The sequence below is a fragment of the Psammomys obesus genome, unplaced genomic scaffold (genome assembly GCF_907164565.1).
Source record: "Psammomys obesus unplaced genomic scaffold, mPsaObe1.curated_primary_1811, whole genome shotgun sequence".
Classification (NCBI taxonomy): domain Eukaryota; kingdom Metazoa; phylum Chordata; class Mammalia; order Rodentia; family Muridae; genus Psammomys; species Psammomys obesus.
In genome coordinates, this window is record NW_026596057.1 from 557,409 (window position 1) to 572,626 (window position 15,218).

Genomic DNA, 15,218 nt, shown 5'->3' on the forward strand with positions numbered 1-15,218 from the left:
TCTATCTATCTATCTATCTATCTATCTATCTATCTATCTATCTATCTCTCATGTAGGTGTGTTTGTGTGTGTGTGCATGTGTGTGTGTGTGTGAAAGAGAGAGAGAGAGAGAGAGAGAGAGAGAGAGAGAGAGAGAACATGTGCAGTGGCATATATATGGAGGGAGGGCAGAAGACAGCTTGCAGGAAGTGGTTCTCCTTATATCGTGTAGGTAGGTCCTAGGGATGATCTCAGGCTGTCAGCTTTGTCAGCATTCGCCTTTGCCCTCTGAGCCATCTCTCAGGCACCCTTTCCTTTTTAAAGGGGTACCATTGCAGGCATTCTCAGGAAACTGCCTGGGTGCAGTAATTAGTCATTCACACAACTGCCGGGCAGTGTTAATTTGCAGAACAGCCTGTCACCCATGGGAAGCAGGGAGTGCTGAGAGAGCAGCCCCACACACCCACAGCCTGCCATCAAGGACACAGGGCCCTCTAGGACTGACTGTGTTAAGCTTTAGTCTGTGATCCTCCTGACTTGGGCTGTTACTGGAGTGAAAGATTGATGGCTTGGAAAAATGTTGCCTGTAACTTCACACGCAGGAAGCAGCGTTAATCTGCTCGAGCCCCTGGGGAAGCGTAAATATTGACACATGAAGGGAAGAGCGCCTTTTTCATCCTGTGGATGTGAGGAAGGGATGCCGTGGGACTCTTCCTTCAGCAGAGTTTCAGCCTTCCATTCCAGGCAGCTGCTAGGTGCACACTCAGATGAAAGGTCTGCCCTGAGATCAGTGTTGTAATATGGAAGGATACCAAGGAAGCCTTGGTATCCAGAGTGGGTGCAGAGCCCGTGGTTCTGGGTGGTCCATCAAATGGCCCTTCCCAGGCCCTCTGCTGTGGCCCTGAATGTGCCTTTCCAGCTAACAGTGAATTTCCACACCTGGCTTCCTCCAAACACACTTATTCCTTCCCTGGGGGCCTCATCCCTAGAATGCCATGTTATTTTACACGTGTGTATTGTTTTTCTTTAACATATGTTTTTAGAACATTTGGGCAAATGGGAGGACACTCCAGTGTGATCCTTTATTTGAATATGTGTATCAGTAATAGGTCTTATTATCCGGAATAGGTTAAACTAATGATCAGGGCTCTGTTCTGAACAAAACATAACAAAATCCCTTTAAACACTATTCTTACATTTGGAGGTGGTGGTTAAGTTAATTGCATGTTGTTAACCTATTCATGAATTCACAATGAAAGCTTGCTGGTTTGTGTTTCTCTCTCCCCTCTGTGTGCATATGTGTTTCTCTCTCTCTCTCTCTCTCTCTCTCTCTCTCTGTGTGTGTGTGTGTGTGTCTCTCTTTGTTTTTCTCTATCTCTATCTCTGACCCCGCTCCCCCTGCCCTCTTCCAAGCCTGGCTTTATTCCTCATTGGTTTCTTGATGTGAAAACAGGTTGCTAAGCCTCTCCAAGCCTCATTTTTCGACATTTTCAAGTGGAAAACATTAACTAACTTAGCATCATTAACAATTGTTAAATTTAAAACTCATGTTGATATTTTAACATAGTGTTTGAAACATGAAGATTTAATGAATGTCAGCTACCAAGTTTCTCAAACATAATAAGATCACAGTATATACAGATTTAAAGCTTCATTTCTCTCTACTTAGTTATATATCATATATACACTCCTATGTTGATACATACAGACACTCTATCCTTTTCTAATGGACTCATAGTGTTCTGATGTATAAATAAATTTATAATAATCTAACCATTCTCCCATTAAAATTCTCCGCCATTATAAAAATGTCACGATGAATTCTTGCCTGTTGTTGCACTCTGTATTTTTATTGCTTTGTCCTGAGATGGCGAATAGTGGGATTAGACACTATGGCAACGTGTGTACCCCTGTGTATGTTGGGGTGCCTGTGTGTTAGGAACAGGACACCCTGGGATGGTGTTCCTCAGGAGTGATCCCCTTATTTTTTTTTTTTTGAGAAAGAGTCTCTCATTAGCTTGGAGCTTGGCTATGGGGCTAGACTGACTTGTAGATGGCATCTGGGTACCTGTCTCTACCTTCCTCAGCTGGGATTACAGCGATAAGTCACTATGTCAGGCTTATTTTAAATGTGGGCTGTGGGCTGGGCTTGCAGGTCTGAGAGGAGCTGTGGTTGCGGGTGTCTGTTCCGCAGGATGGGGTTTGTTAAAGTTGTCAAGAACAAGGCCTACTTTACGAGATTCCAAGTGAGGTTTAGAAGGCGGCGAGAGGGCAAAACTGACTACTATGCTCGGAAACGACTGGTGATCCGGGACAAAAATAAGTACCACACACCAAGTATAGGATGATAGTCCCTGTAACGAACAGAGACATCAGCTGCCAGATTGCGTGTGCCCATATAGAAGGGGGCATGATAGTCTGCGCAGCATATGCACATGAACTGCCAAAGTATGGGGTGAAGGTCGGCCTGACCAATTACCCTGCAGCGTATTGCACTGGCCTGCTGCTGGCCCGCAGGCTTCTCAATAGGTTCGGTATGGACAAGGTCTACAAAGGCCAGGTGGAGGTGACTGGAGATGAGTACAATGTGGAGAGCATTGACGGTCAGCCGGTGCCTTCACTTGCTATTTGGATGCAGGTCTTGCCCGAACTACAAGTGGCAATAAAGTTTTTGGGGCCCTGAAGGGAGCTGTGGATGGAGGCTTGTCTGTCCCGCATAGTACCAAACGATTCCCGGTTATGACTCTGAAAGCAAGGAGTTCAACGCAGAAGTGCATCGGAAGCACATCATGGGTCAGAATGTTGCAGACTACATGCGCTACCTAATGGAGGAAGATGAAGATGCCTATAAGAAACAGTTCTCCCAGTACATAAAGAACAACATCACTCCAGACATGGAGGAGATGTACAAGAAAGCCCACGCTGCTATTCGAGAGAACCCAGTCTATGAGAAGAAGCCCAAGAGAGAAGTGAAGAAGAAGAGGTGGAATTGTCCCAAAATGTCCCTTGCCCAGAAGAAAGATCGGGTTGCTCAAAAGAAGAAAAGCTTCCTCAGAGTTCAGGAACTCACTGCTGAGAGCTAAAGCAGTTTCTATGAAGATTTTTTCCATAAAGACAATAAACTTATTGGCCAAGAAGCTAAAAAAAAAAAAAAAAATGAGGGCTGTGGGGTCCAACTTAGATCCCTATGCTCGGACAACAAAGACATTGCCCACTAAGCTGAGTTGTGACTGAGTGATGCTGATTTTGTTAGGTATTCTCAAACTATTTTTTTAAAGTTGCATGGAGCTTTGAGCTTCTCAAAGCACAGTATTTGCCATCATCAGTGCTCCTCTTCTGCATCACTGTCAAACATGGTAGCAAATAATATCCCTGATGGACAGTCTACATGTCAAAGACACTGTGACGACTGGTTCAGAATGTACAAGATATAGAAACTTTAGGATAATGGTACTAAAGGCCAGCGTGGCAGTGCCAGCTATAACCCTAGAACCTAGAAGTGGAGGCAAGAGGGCAGGGATTTAAGACCTGGTTTCACAGTGTGTTGAAGGCAAAGCTTGAGATAGCTAAGACCAGGTCTCAAGAGCTAAAAACAAACAATGGGGGATAAACAAACAAACAAAAAGATTCTTAAACTATATCTAATACAGTTCTGTTTTTCTCCGTATAGCTATGATTTTAAACAAACCAACCCACAAACGCCTTGTTTAGAATAGAGAGAATATACTCAGGGAATTCTTGAGCTTTTGACTTCGAGGTGGAGTTTGAAGATCTGTCTCCTAACCCATGTCATACCTTCCTTTCCCCAACATTTTTTGGGGGTCCCATATCTAACTTTTCCCATGCAGCCACAGTATAGACTTTACACAGAACAATGAAGGTAAGAATGGGGATGGAGGCTTCAGTGATTACCATCCAGGAGGGCCTCTAGGGCCAGATAGAGCTGAATATTTGGAAGGTCTAGGGAATGGGGTGGCAGGGATAAGGTGTAGAGAAAATTTCAAGAACTTGAAGATTAAACTCTGAGCCCAACTAAACAGTGACTTAGGAGGAGAAATTCCTATTTTTACTTGTCATTGCTTACATAAAATATTTTGGTTTTAGTCATCTGTCATTATATTCAATATTATTTATTGTTAAGATTTTATAGTCTCAATTTTGTAGATGGAGTATGGAAAGTTAGCAACATGCCAAACACATGTCCTGTAGTTCTCCACACCCATTCCATTGCTCACAATGTAGGTGGTTTGGAAGACAAAGGCTAAAGATGATTGGGAAGACAAGCCAACATCAATATTTCGGTGCTATTCGTGAGAGTGTGGAAAGTGTGAGATTTGTTTTGAATCCAAAGACTCCCTTTACACGTGCCTAGCGCCTGGGGTCATGTGTTTTCTGCCCTCATTCACTGAGGGCCACGTCTTGTTCAATTTTAGGAAGTGTGTGTAAACAGTGAGTTTAATTCGTGGTAGATGGCAGTTTTCATTCTCAGGTTTAAAGACTGTAGAGTCATTAACGTGTAATTAACTTTGCCATCCTCACACTTTTTTGAAGAGCACAAGAGTGTTTGGAGAAAATAGAGAGAGAGAGAGAGAGAGAGAGCGCAGAATGTCTTCAGTTCATAAGACACAGCTTGTGACACTTGGGGTGTTTGTAGGTAGGAATCTGGGAGACAAGGCAAAGAGAGCTTCCTCCATCCTTCTCTCCTTCTTTTTGTTTCTCCCTCCTTTCCTCCATCTATCTGTTTCCCCTTTTATCTCTCCCTCTCTCCTTCTCCCTCTTTGCCTCTCTCCTTTCCTACCTGTCTTATGGATTCTCTTATCTCAGCTTCCTAAGCAGCCCAAGCCATGTTTCTGTGTATACAACCACACTTCGAAGAATTGATTTTAATAGTTTCTTGCTGGTTTTGGCAGTCACATGTTCTTCCTTACTTTAGGAATGAGCATTCGTGACTTCATTACTTTTCTAAGAATGAAAAACTTTTTGGTAGAGGAGATCAAAAATTGTTAAGTGAGAACTTAAGATATTATTTCGTGTTTAAGGTCACTGAGCTTCATAAGAATCACTCTTAACCCTGGAACCACAGAAGCTGGGGAAAATAGCATAGAGAAAAATAAGCGCCGTTTTGGAAGCCAGCAGCTCCAATGTGGAGATGGATTACCATTCTGATATAAACACTGGTTTTGACCAATGAGAAATGAAATAACATTTCTGAACAAGAAGATAGGAAATGCTATGGACCCGCCACTATAGTCTGTGGATTATGAAGCCTGATTTAATTTAGAGTGACTTTGCTAGGGAGTAAGAGAAACGTTGGGAAGACATTAGGGAATTGGCTGCCTTGTTGCTACCGTGACCAATTAGACTTTCCATTAACATGTTGGCTGAGGCTGCTGTTTCTTCAGTTTGCAAGTGCCTGCTTTATCTAAGTGATTCTAGTGATAAAGGCTCGGTCCTGGAGCGTCTGCTTGAATCAGGGTCTCACTGTGTAGCCCAGGTTACTTAAGATCTCCCCCACTCATTTCTTATCCAGGAATCTTGGTTCCCAAAGGCCCAGAGTACCGTCATCAATACAACCAATGCATGAGCACTCACAAAAGAGTACACCTCGCCTCTACACCCTCATCCTCAGGGCTTCTGCTCCGTTGACCTGGCATCCTCTACTGCAAGAGGCAAACCCCTCCCCCACCTCTAAGGCTTCATTTGCTGTCCACAACCTGTGAACCAGGCCTAATAGTACCTACAGTGCCTCTCCCTTAAGATGGTTTGTATAGCCGCTGTCCTGGAAGAGCTTTTTATTCACCACGAGTTAAAAAACACGGCATTCCTTTCCTGGAGGCGGTCCGAGTGCCACCAGGTGTTTCATAGGGAGCCAGCATTGTCCCCTGTTTTGTTTCCTCTGCTCTAGACCTAGAGAATCCAAGTTACAGATGGGAATTTGCAAACCTCTGAGGGTGGGGGCTTAGGAACCAGGACTTACAGAGACTTGCAAATCCCCCCCCCCCTATGTTCTGCTCCATCTTTGCCATTCTCTGGTTGTTGCTGATTGTGCCTTCCTGGGTAGGGAAGGCCCGGGAGACCCTTCTGCTCCAGCCATCAAGGGTTCATAGCTCAGACTGTGCAAAATGATTTAAAGTAATTGATTAAATGTGTTTTCTGTTTGAAAAGGCACATTATAGAGGAACTGGAAAAATTAAAGCCAAATAAAAAATATTTTTGCTTTTCTCAGCCATTCCTGATACCCGCTGTAGTGACAGGCCCCAGGGATCTGAACACTAAGGCAAGCATTCCTTCAGGAGGTATGACATTTCCAATGGTTGTAAGTGCTATGGAGGCGTAGCAAAGTGGGCAACAGGAGACTGACAGTTCCCTGAGTCGGGACATAGCAAAAAGACCTAGGAAAGGAATAACTAACTTAAAAATATCCGCTTTTCAAAACACAGACTGTTCATCCCCAACCCACAATGCTCTGAAATGCTCCCCAAACTGAATCACGAAACCCAGAAAGGTTCACATCCCGGATCACTTTAGATTTAAGGCGTGTGGATTTGAGCTGTTTAACTGGCAATGTCTACGAAAACAGCGCCAGATCCGAAAAACTTGCTAATCTGAAACACTTCTGGTCTTAGGTGAGCATTTGGATCCCTTCATTTTGTATTTACCGTCCCCTGAAGGCCGGCTCAGTCATTTTCCTGGCTCTGGGCTGTATTTCTTTCTAAGCTCTGCAGCTAGTTAGGGAGCAAGTGATAAACACCCCCGTTAGCACTCTTTGTCTTTGGAAGCTCACGCTGCCCTCTGGGAGCTCTTAACCTCTCTCCTCTTTAATCGCCTCTGATGACAGGCCTTGCGTGCTTGCTGCTCTTAAGGCTTCTGTCTCCCGTGTACTTTATACGCCTCAGCTTGTTTGTTTGTCCGTTTGTTTTAATTCCCAAAGAGCAGTTTGTCTGGCAGGGGGGCAGGAGGGAATATCTGGACCCTGAAATCATACTGTTTTCCTTTCTGGTTGTGCGGGCTCAAGGGGAAAAGCATCAGGATGCATCTAGGTTGATAATAATGAACATGAGTTTAAGATGTTTAAGAAACATCACATATACACTGTGGTATATCACCTATAGCTTCAACATTCAGAACCATCACCTAATGCCACAGAGTCTATATACTTAACATCATAGAGGAAACTTCTAAGCTCCCCACTGATGCCCTTTATCTAGTATATTTATATCTATGAAATGTATTCATAACTTTAAACATGCAATTGTTTTGTACTTAAAATGGCCATATTAACCTTTCTTGGTAGGACTTCTTTGTTGTTGTTGTTTACTTGCTTTTGTTTTCTGAGACAGGTTTCCAAGACCTGGCTCTCCTGGAACTCGATCTATAGGCCAGGCTGGCCTCGAACCCATAGATCCACCTGCCTCTGCCTCCCGAGTGCTGGGATTAAAGGTGTGAGTCATCACCACCCAGCTTCCTGACAGGTCTCTTGAAGGTGTCGTAGGATCTGCACACTTGAATAGTCTTTCTTCTCATCTGAACACACGAGGACAACTTATTTAAAAAGCACTCAGAAGTGATTTAAACATCAAGTAGGTTCAAGGGCAGGGATGGTGAGGGAGAGCCTCACCATTCATAGTAAGATTTGGTGATAAACAGGAATCCTGTGACCCAGGGAGGAAGCAGAGGTAACTATGAGAGTCAGACCCAGGAACCCTGTAGCACTCAGTGAGCTGTCTAGTGTTTTCCTGTCCATTTTCCAGTTGGTCCTAACCGTCTATTTTAGAGCCCTGTCCAGAGTTACAGAAAATAAAAAGGCTATTAATGTTTATTATTAGTAGGCTGTAAGTATTGTGGCAGATATTAATTATTCTGCTATCAGTCAATGAAAGACAGACAGCTGTTGTATTTTTAATGTGCCTTAAACCTGGGGCTGGGCAGAATAAACCTCCTAAGCTACCCTGTTACCTCCCAGACCCACATCCTATGCGTTTGCTTTAATCGTTCCTATCTGGGCTACTTCCCATCCAATATCCCCATAAATATTTGCTTATGCTTTCCGTATGAGGCTGCTTCTCTCCACCCTGATCCTCAGGGCTGTGTCCTCCAGCCAGGTGGCTCTTTCTTCACCTAACCCCTCTCAACTCCCTTTTCTTCTTTTCTCTCGTCCCTGTCTCTGCCCTTCCCTTGATCCTCCTGTCTTCCAAACCCTCGAACCTTGGCCACACCCCCCTCACTTCTGTCCTGCCCAGGTGTGTAGGCCTTTTCTTTAGTCAATCGGGGATAATTGTGGAGGCAAGGATTACACCACATTACTTGAGGCACATGATAGTGTGATAGTCTGCTCGTAAAAGACAGCAAACAGACCTCAGGGAGCAAAATAATTAACAATCAAGTACAAAGCACCAGACCATGCCTTTATCGTTCACAGTTGTATATTCAGATTTGTAAGGGCCAAAATAATATTACCAGCTAGGGAGGGACAAATGAGATCAAAACAAAACACAACATCTTGGCAAAATGAGTTTTCAAACAAAAATCCTGTAACTCTCAAGGAAATATGCTATTTTGAGAAGCCTATGGACACCTCAAAGAAAGAAAATAAAAAGCCAAGAAAGGAAAATGATGCTTCAGTCTAAAAGACATCTTGAAAATTCATGCATTAGGAATATCAGAGAGACAGAAGGAGGAACATTTCTCAAATGAAAATAGAGGCTATTGAGCAAGAGCAGACCAGCACTAAGGAGGTAGTTCCAACTGGGAATCTCTGAAGTGAGAAGTGCAGAGTTGGGAGTGGAACCACAGGGGAGGCTATAAATCAGAAAACAGCCAGGGGCCAGCGCAGAGAAAGAGCCGGGCAAGTTTAAATAGGGTGTGGCTGGAGGGACAGCTCAGCAGTTAAGAGCACCTGCTGCTCTTACAGAGGACCCAGGTTCTATTCCCAGCATCCACAGGGCGGCTCACGACATCCAGTGTCACGGGATCTGATAACTTCTTCTGGTTTCCATGGGTATCTGTGTACACATGGTACACCTGAACACATTTAGCCACATGAACGTGTACATCAAAAAAATTTTTAAGAGAGAATAGGCATAGATGTAGATGAGTCTCGGACATTTCACTATGAATGGCTTCTTAGATTTCCTCTGATTGGGCTAGCCTCATTGATACCATAATATTACTTCCACTAGGAAGGTACATCTGCCTGCCGTGTGTGTAGAACCCTGTCTAGAACAGGCTGTAGCTGTGTTACCAAGGGAAGGCAAGATGCCACACCAGAGGGCAGAGCAGTCAAGTGACCTCTTTTCCTCCAGGTAATTCCCAGTGTGGCTGTGACAGTGAAGAGGCTTTTCAGTAGGTGTTGGGAGCTTTTGGTTGTGTCAGTGCACGTGGTATTTCATAGTCCAGGGCTTGCTCAGGAGGAGATAACTCTGGGAAACTCTCCGGGCTTTCAGATTGGATGAGCACAGGGTTCTTGGGAATAAGGACCACCTGGAAATAGTTTATCTTCTCGAGATTGAGCAGGCTTCTGGTCAGCTGAAGGAGATGGAGGTTGTTTCCTGGATCCTACCCACCTGCCGTAAGCAAACAGAAGCCTTCCTTGAAGGGAGCTGGCGTCACTTAGAACCTGACAGTGGTGCTGCTGGCTGTCATGGGCAATGCCTGTCAGATATAAACCACCATCCGATATCTAAGAGGGTAGTAAAACCAAACGATAGAAAACTGAGAGGAAAAGAAAACAAATGAGACAGACTTTTCAGGTGAAACCCATAAATTGCAACTCTTCCACATGGATTTTAGCATAATTGTGACTAGGAGGTGCATGGAAATAGAGGACGGGACTTCCGGCAGGGAACTGGAATCAACTAAAAAAAATAGCCTGGAAATTACAAAACAAAAAAATTTCCCAGGAGAGGCAACATTTAATCCTTTCTTTGCTAAAGGTGGAAGTGGGAGTCTGGGTTGGGATTCTGGCCAGTGAAACAGTACCATTTGTTTGTTCAAGATTATCTTCAGGGGCGTGCAGCTGATGTGATTCAGGAAGGAAGCAGAGACCAGCATGGGAACAGGGAACCAGGCTCTTGCTGTCTGCAGGTACTGCATCTGGAATTGCTGAGAGTTAGTAAGTCATTAGAAAGGTACCTGGAGCAGAGAGAGGGAGTGAGAAAGAGAATGTTCCATTTAAAAGGAAAAAAAAAGTCTTAATAAATTTTCCTGTTGGTAACTAGAGAACCCAGAGTAACAGTATATATTTCCTGCTTTAAGTTACGTTATTTTAAAAAGTATTATTTTTCATAAATGTACAGTATTACATTTAATCTCCCCCTGTTACTCTTTCTTGTTGCCTGTAGTACCCCCTGCTGGCCCAGCCTTGCCTGCAAATATCCCCCTTTCTGCTTTCACGCCATACATAGGAGAGAGAAATATATACGTTTCTTTTCTTTCATTACTTTTTCTTGTTCTCCCCTCCAAAGACTGCTTCTTTCCCCTAAAAACCAAATCCTAAATTCTAGATTCTGCATTTGGGAGGAAACAGAATATTTGACTGTCTGAGTCTTACTTCACTTAATACATTGATTTCCAGGCCCATCCACTTTTTAGGAAGTAACATAATTTATTCTTCTTTATGGCCAAAAAACATGCCCACTCCTGCATTTTCTGTATATATATATGTATTGATGGACATGTAGGCTGGTTCTGTCTCTTGGCGATTGCGAATAGTGCCGTGGGTGTTTCTGTCTCATTGTGGGTAGAATGTCTTTGTGGTACACTGACTTGGAGTCCTTCGGGTGTAGACCCCAGGAGCACTGTAGCTGGGTCCCATGGTGGTTCTGTGTTTAGATTTTTGAGGAATTGCCATACTGATTCCCAGTGATGGCTGCATTGCATAAGCTTCCATAATTCTTTCTCCCTGTGTCCTGACCATCTTTCTCCCTGTGTCCTGACCATCATTTACCCTTTCTCCTCTTGATCATAGCCATTCTGACCGCACTGAGTTGGGATGTCCATGCGGTTTCAATTCTGTTGACTCTTTGTCTCTAAACTTTGAGACGAGATCTTACTATGTAGACAAGGCTGGCCTAGAACTCACGGAGATCCCCCTGCCTCTGTTTCCAAGGTCTAAGAGTAAAGGGGTCCGTCACCACACCATTTTTTCCCCATGCATTTATTAGTCATTTATATACCTTCTTTTGAGAACTATCTACTCAGTTCCCTTGCCTATTTGCTGGTTGGGTTATTTCCTCTTCTGGATTTATCCTTTGGAGTTAGACATTCCAGGCATTAATCTAATGTCTGATTTCTGGTTGGCCAAGATTTTCATCCTGTGCACTTGTCCTTGGCTTTGCCAAAGCTTTTCAGTTTCATGAAATACTATTTGTCAGTTCTTTCCCTTTCAGAAGGTCCTTTTCCTGTGTCCTTGCCTTTGCTTGTGGCTCAAAGGATTTCCCTTATGTGTTCCTTGAGCCGTTCCAAGGTTTCAGGTCTTTGATCCATTTTTTAATTGATGTTTTTACAGAGCTGGAGACACGGCTGGCTAAAGTTTTCTTCTTCTATGGGTCGATTCTAGTTTTCTCACCATGATTTGTTAAAGAGGCTTTTTGCCAATGTATGTTTTTGGCACCTCGGTCAACATCAGGCGATGGTCTCAATGTGGGCCAGCTTCTAGTCTCTCTATTCTGCTGCAACTGGTGTGACTGTTTTGGGGCGACTGCTGTTTATTTTCTTACTGTGGCTTCTGTAGTGTAACTGGAGAGCAGACATTTCTCTTTCCACCTACAAGTGCTTTGATTATTTGGAGTCTTTTGTGTTTCCATATGAATTTCAGGGTTATTTTCTATTTCTGTGAAGAATGTCATTGGAATTTTGATGGGAATTGCATTGAATCTATTGATTGTTTTCCGTAGCATCACCATTTCATAACGTTAGTTTTTCCATCTTATTATTAAAGGTCTTTCCATCTTCTGGCGCAGTAGTTCTCAATGTTCCTGAGTCTGCGACCCCAACCATAAAATTATTTTGTTGCTACTTTATAACTGTAATTTTGCTACCGTTATGAATTTTAATGTAAATATCTGATACACAGAATATCTGACACTCAACCCAAAAGGGGTCACGACCCAGAGGTTGAGAACTGCTGTTCTAAGGGCATCTTCAAGTTGTCACTACAGAGGTCCTTTCACCTCTTTTTTAAAGATGTGAAGTGGCCCCCCTTTTTTTTCTTGATTTCTTTGTCAGTAAGTTTGGCATTAGTAAATAGTAAAACTGCCGATTTGTGTATGCTTACTTTGTACCCTGCTACTACTTTGCTGAAAGTATTTATCAGATCCGTGGGTTTTCTGATAATGGCTTTAAACGTCTTTTAAGTATAAGTTTTACTGTGTTTGTCTAGAAATAACTTGACTTCTTTTTTTCTATTTTCATCACTTCTATCTCTGTCTTTTGCCTTCCTGCTCTAGCTAGGACTTTAGACACTACTGAATAAAAGTCTTATTCCTGATTTCGGAGGGATGCGTTCAGGCTTTCTTGCATTTAGTGTAATGCAGGGTACGGTTGTCGTGTTGAGCCTTTGTTATGTTGAGATGTGTCCCTCCATTCCAGGGTTCTCCAGGGCTTTGACCAGGAAGGGAGGGTGACGCAATGACCGTATGATTCCTGTCCTTGAGTCTAGAACTTACACCCACTGTTAGGTTTATGAGTTTGCTTGTGTTGAGTTGTCCTTCCATCACAGGATGAAACCAACTTGATCATGGCATATTTTTTTTTTCTTTTCATGTGTTGCCTTGTTTATATTTTATTCGATATTTTTACACTTTTGTTATTTAGGGGAATTCATCTGTACTATGTATTCTGTTGTCAACTGGGTGTGGTGTCAAATTCTTTTTAATTTTAGTCGATTATTGTTTTGCATTTTCTTTTTCTTTCCTCTTTTTTTGTTTTTGGTTTTTGGTTTTTCGAGACAGTTTTCTCTGTGTAACATTGGCTGTCCTGGACTTGCTTTGTAGAGCAGGCTGGCCTCGAACTCACAGAGATCCTCCTGCCTCTGCCTCTCCAAGTGCTGGGATTACAGGCGTGAGCCACCACACCCACTTGTGTTTTATTTTCTGTGGACGATCATTTGCAGCATTGTTGGTATGCTAGGTTGTTGTGTGTGTGCTGCCCCAGGTTTCTGTTTTATTTGTTTATTCCACATTTCTGCAGTCAGTTTTCTTTCCCTAACATCACCTACCATCTTCATCTTCTTTTGCTCCCTTAGCAACTTAATTCTCCTCATTACCACCTATATCTAGTGGGGTTCAGACTATAGAATTCTTTTCTTTCTTCTTGATAGGGCCTTGTTACATAGCTCAGGTAGCTCAGTACTCATTATGTAGCTCGGACTAGCTTAAATCTTGTAATGCTCCTGCTGTAGCCTCCTGAGTGGTGTGTTACACATATTCACATGTATGCTTTGAAGGAAATTTTAATATGAATAATTATTAACCAGTAAATGATAATGAACCCACAGAAGGGCTAAAGAGAGCTATAAAATGAATGTGTGTGTGTGTTTGTGTGTGTGTGTGTGTGTGTGTGTGTGTGTGTATTTGCTACAGCCTAGGCATGTTTTCAAAAGGTCTATGTAGCGCCCCAGTCTGTGGCCCTTTGGTGGATACAGTGGAATCTTTAGAACCTGAGTCTTGGTAGAGTGAAGTAAGTTCACAGTGGCATGTCCCTGAAGAGGCTAGTATACATCACTTGTAATCCCAGCACTGGGTCAGCCAAGCTGGATGGATCTCTGGGCTCACCGGCCAACAGCCGTAGCCAAGTGAGAGATACTGACTCAAAACAAAAACAAACAAAAGTGGGTTGTGTCTGTGGAATGGGCCCTGAAGTTGCGTTCTGACCCCTATAGTTTTGCTCAGACGTATGTGCGTATGTGCGACACACACACACACACACACACACACACACACACACACACACAGGCTTGTATTAAATCGCAGAATACAGAATTGCAAGTAGCAGAATGTCAATATTTAACAACATAAAACTCTAAACAGACATTTTGGTGTTGTGAAAGACAGGATGGGAATACACCATCACATCAACAGGGGCTCATGTATTCTGAAATGTTCTCTAATGAGACCACGATGAAAGTCACATGAAGTCCCTGCTCATAGCTCCAAGCAGATGTCCCTCTTCCGGGGGTTCAAGTCCTTGGCCTTCCACTGTTTTGAGCAGAAAGGGATGTAAGGGGCAGTGCCGTTGCTGTTGTGAGCCATCGCAGGAGGCCTCACCTCTGGGTTTGTGGGTAAAAGATGGCAGCCAAGTCCGCTCCAGCTGAAAGTTGCTCAGCGATGGCTGGCTTGGAATGCTTGGCATTGTTCGTTTTCTTTCTTCCTCAGGGATCAGGAGATTAAAAGGCTGTTATTAGAACTGATTTATTTTGCCTCTTTTAAATAGAGCATTTTATCCTCTTTTTCATTAAAGAAAAAAAAAAGTAAAGATGCTTTTGTGTTCTCCTCGGGGAGGCCGAAGATGGGAATGTTGTGATCTTTGGTGGGGTGTGCACAGGCGGGAGGGTCTGCGCACAGCTGTGAGAAAGCGTGCTCATTTTGTCGCGTTTCCTCTTGTGCTTTGATTCCATACCTCGTCTTCTTGCTGGTTTGTCCTGGAATGGCTGAAAGAACATGAAACCAGTACTGAATCTGAGTATACTTTAAAAAGCATTATGTAGCAGATGCTGTTCTAAGTGCTTGTCATGAATTAAATCCTATGATCGTCGTAATAACCCACCGTATGTAATTGTTTCCCCCTGTTACGTATGTGGTGAGCCGGTGCACAGAGGTTTGATGACTTACTAAAGAGCACGTAGCCTGTAGGAGGGTGATGCATGATTCTGATATCCAATCCATCTCCAAAGACTGTGCCCTTAAGAACTAAGCTGTTCCTCACATGCTACTCGCCTCCATAGAGAGCGACGTCTTGTCTGCTGTTGGAAAGCCATGAAGCTGAACAACAGGTGCTCTCTCCCTTCAGTGTGTGTAAGGTAGACCATGGGAAAGAGCATGCATGTGTGGAGAGCCGGAACCCAAGGCAGAGTGTGACAGGGCGCCATCATTCCTGGGTTCACATAGTGAGAGGCGTGGCTAGCAGACCTTGACAAAGTAGTGGGTTTTTTTTTTTTTTTCTTTTCTCTTTTCCTGTAGATGAAGATGAGGAAAAGCTGTAGGCTGAGGGAACGCATCCAGAATTGGGGAAATGCCAGAGAC

General features: G+C 43.5%; 1 protein-coding gene and 1 pseudogene across 2 annotated transcripts in view; both read left to right on the plus strand.

Annotated features, from left to right (window-relative positions):
- CUNH1orf226 (chromosome unknown C1orf226 homolog) overlaps positions 1-15,218 on the plus strand; it is a 288,836-nt gene that overhangs the window by 134,720 nt on the left and 138,898 nt on the right. The window lies entirely within an intron of this gene.
- Positions 2,137-3,129, plus strand: LOC129689416 (60S ribosomal protein L5-like; annotated as a pseudogene).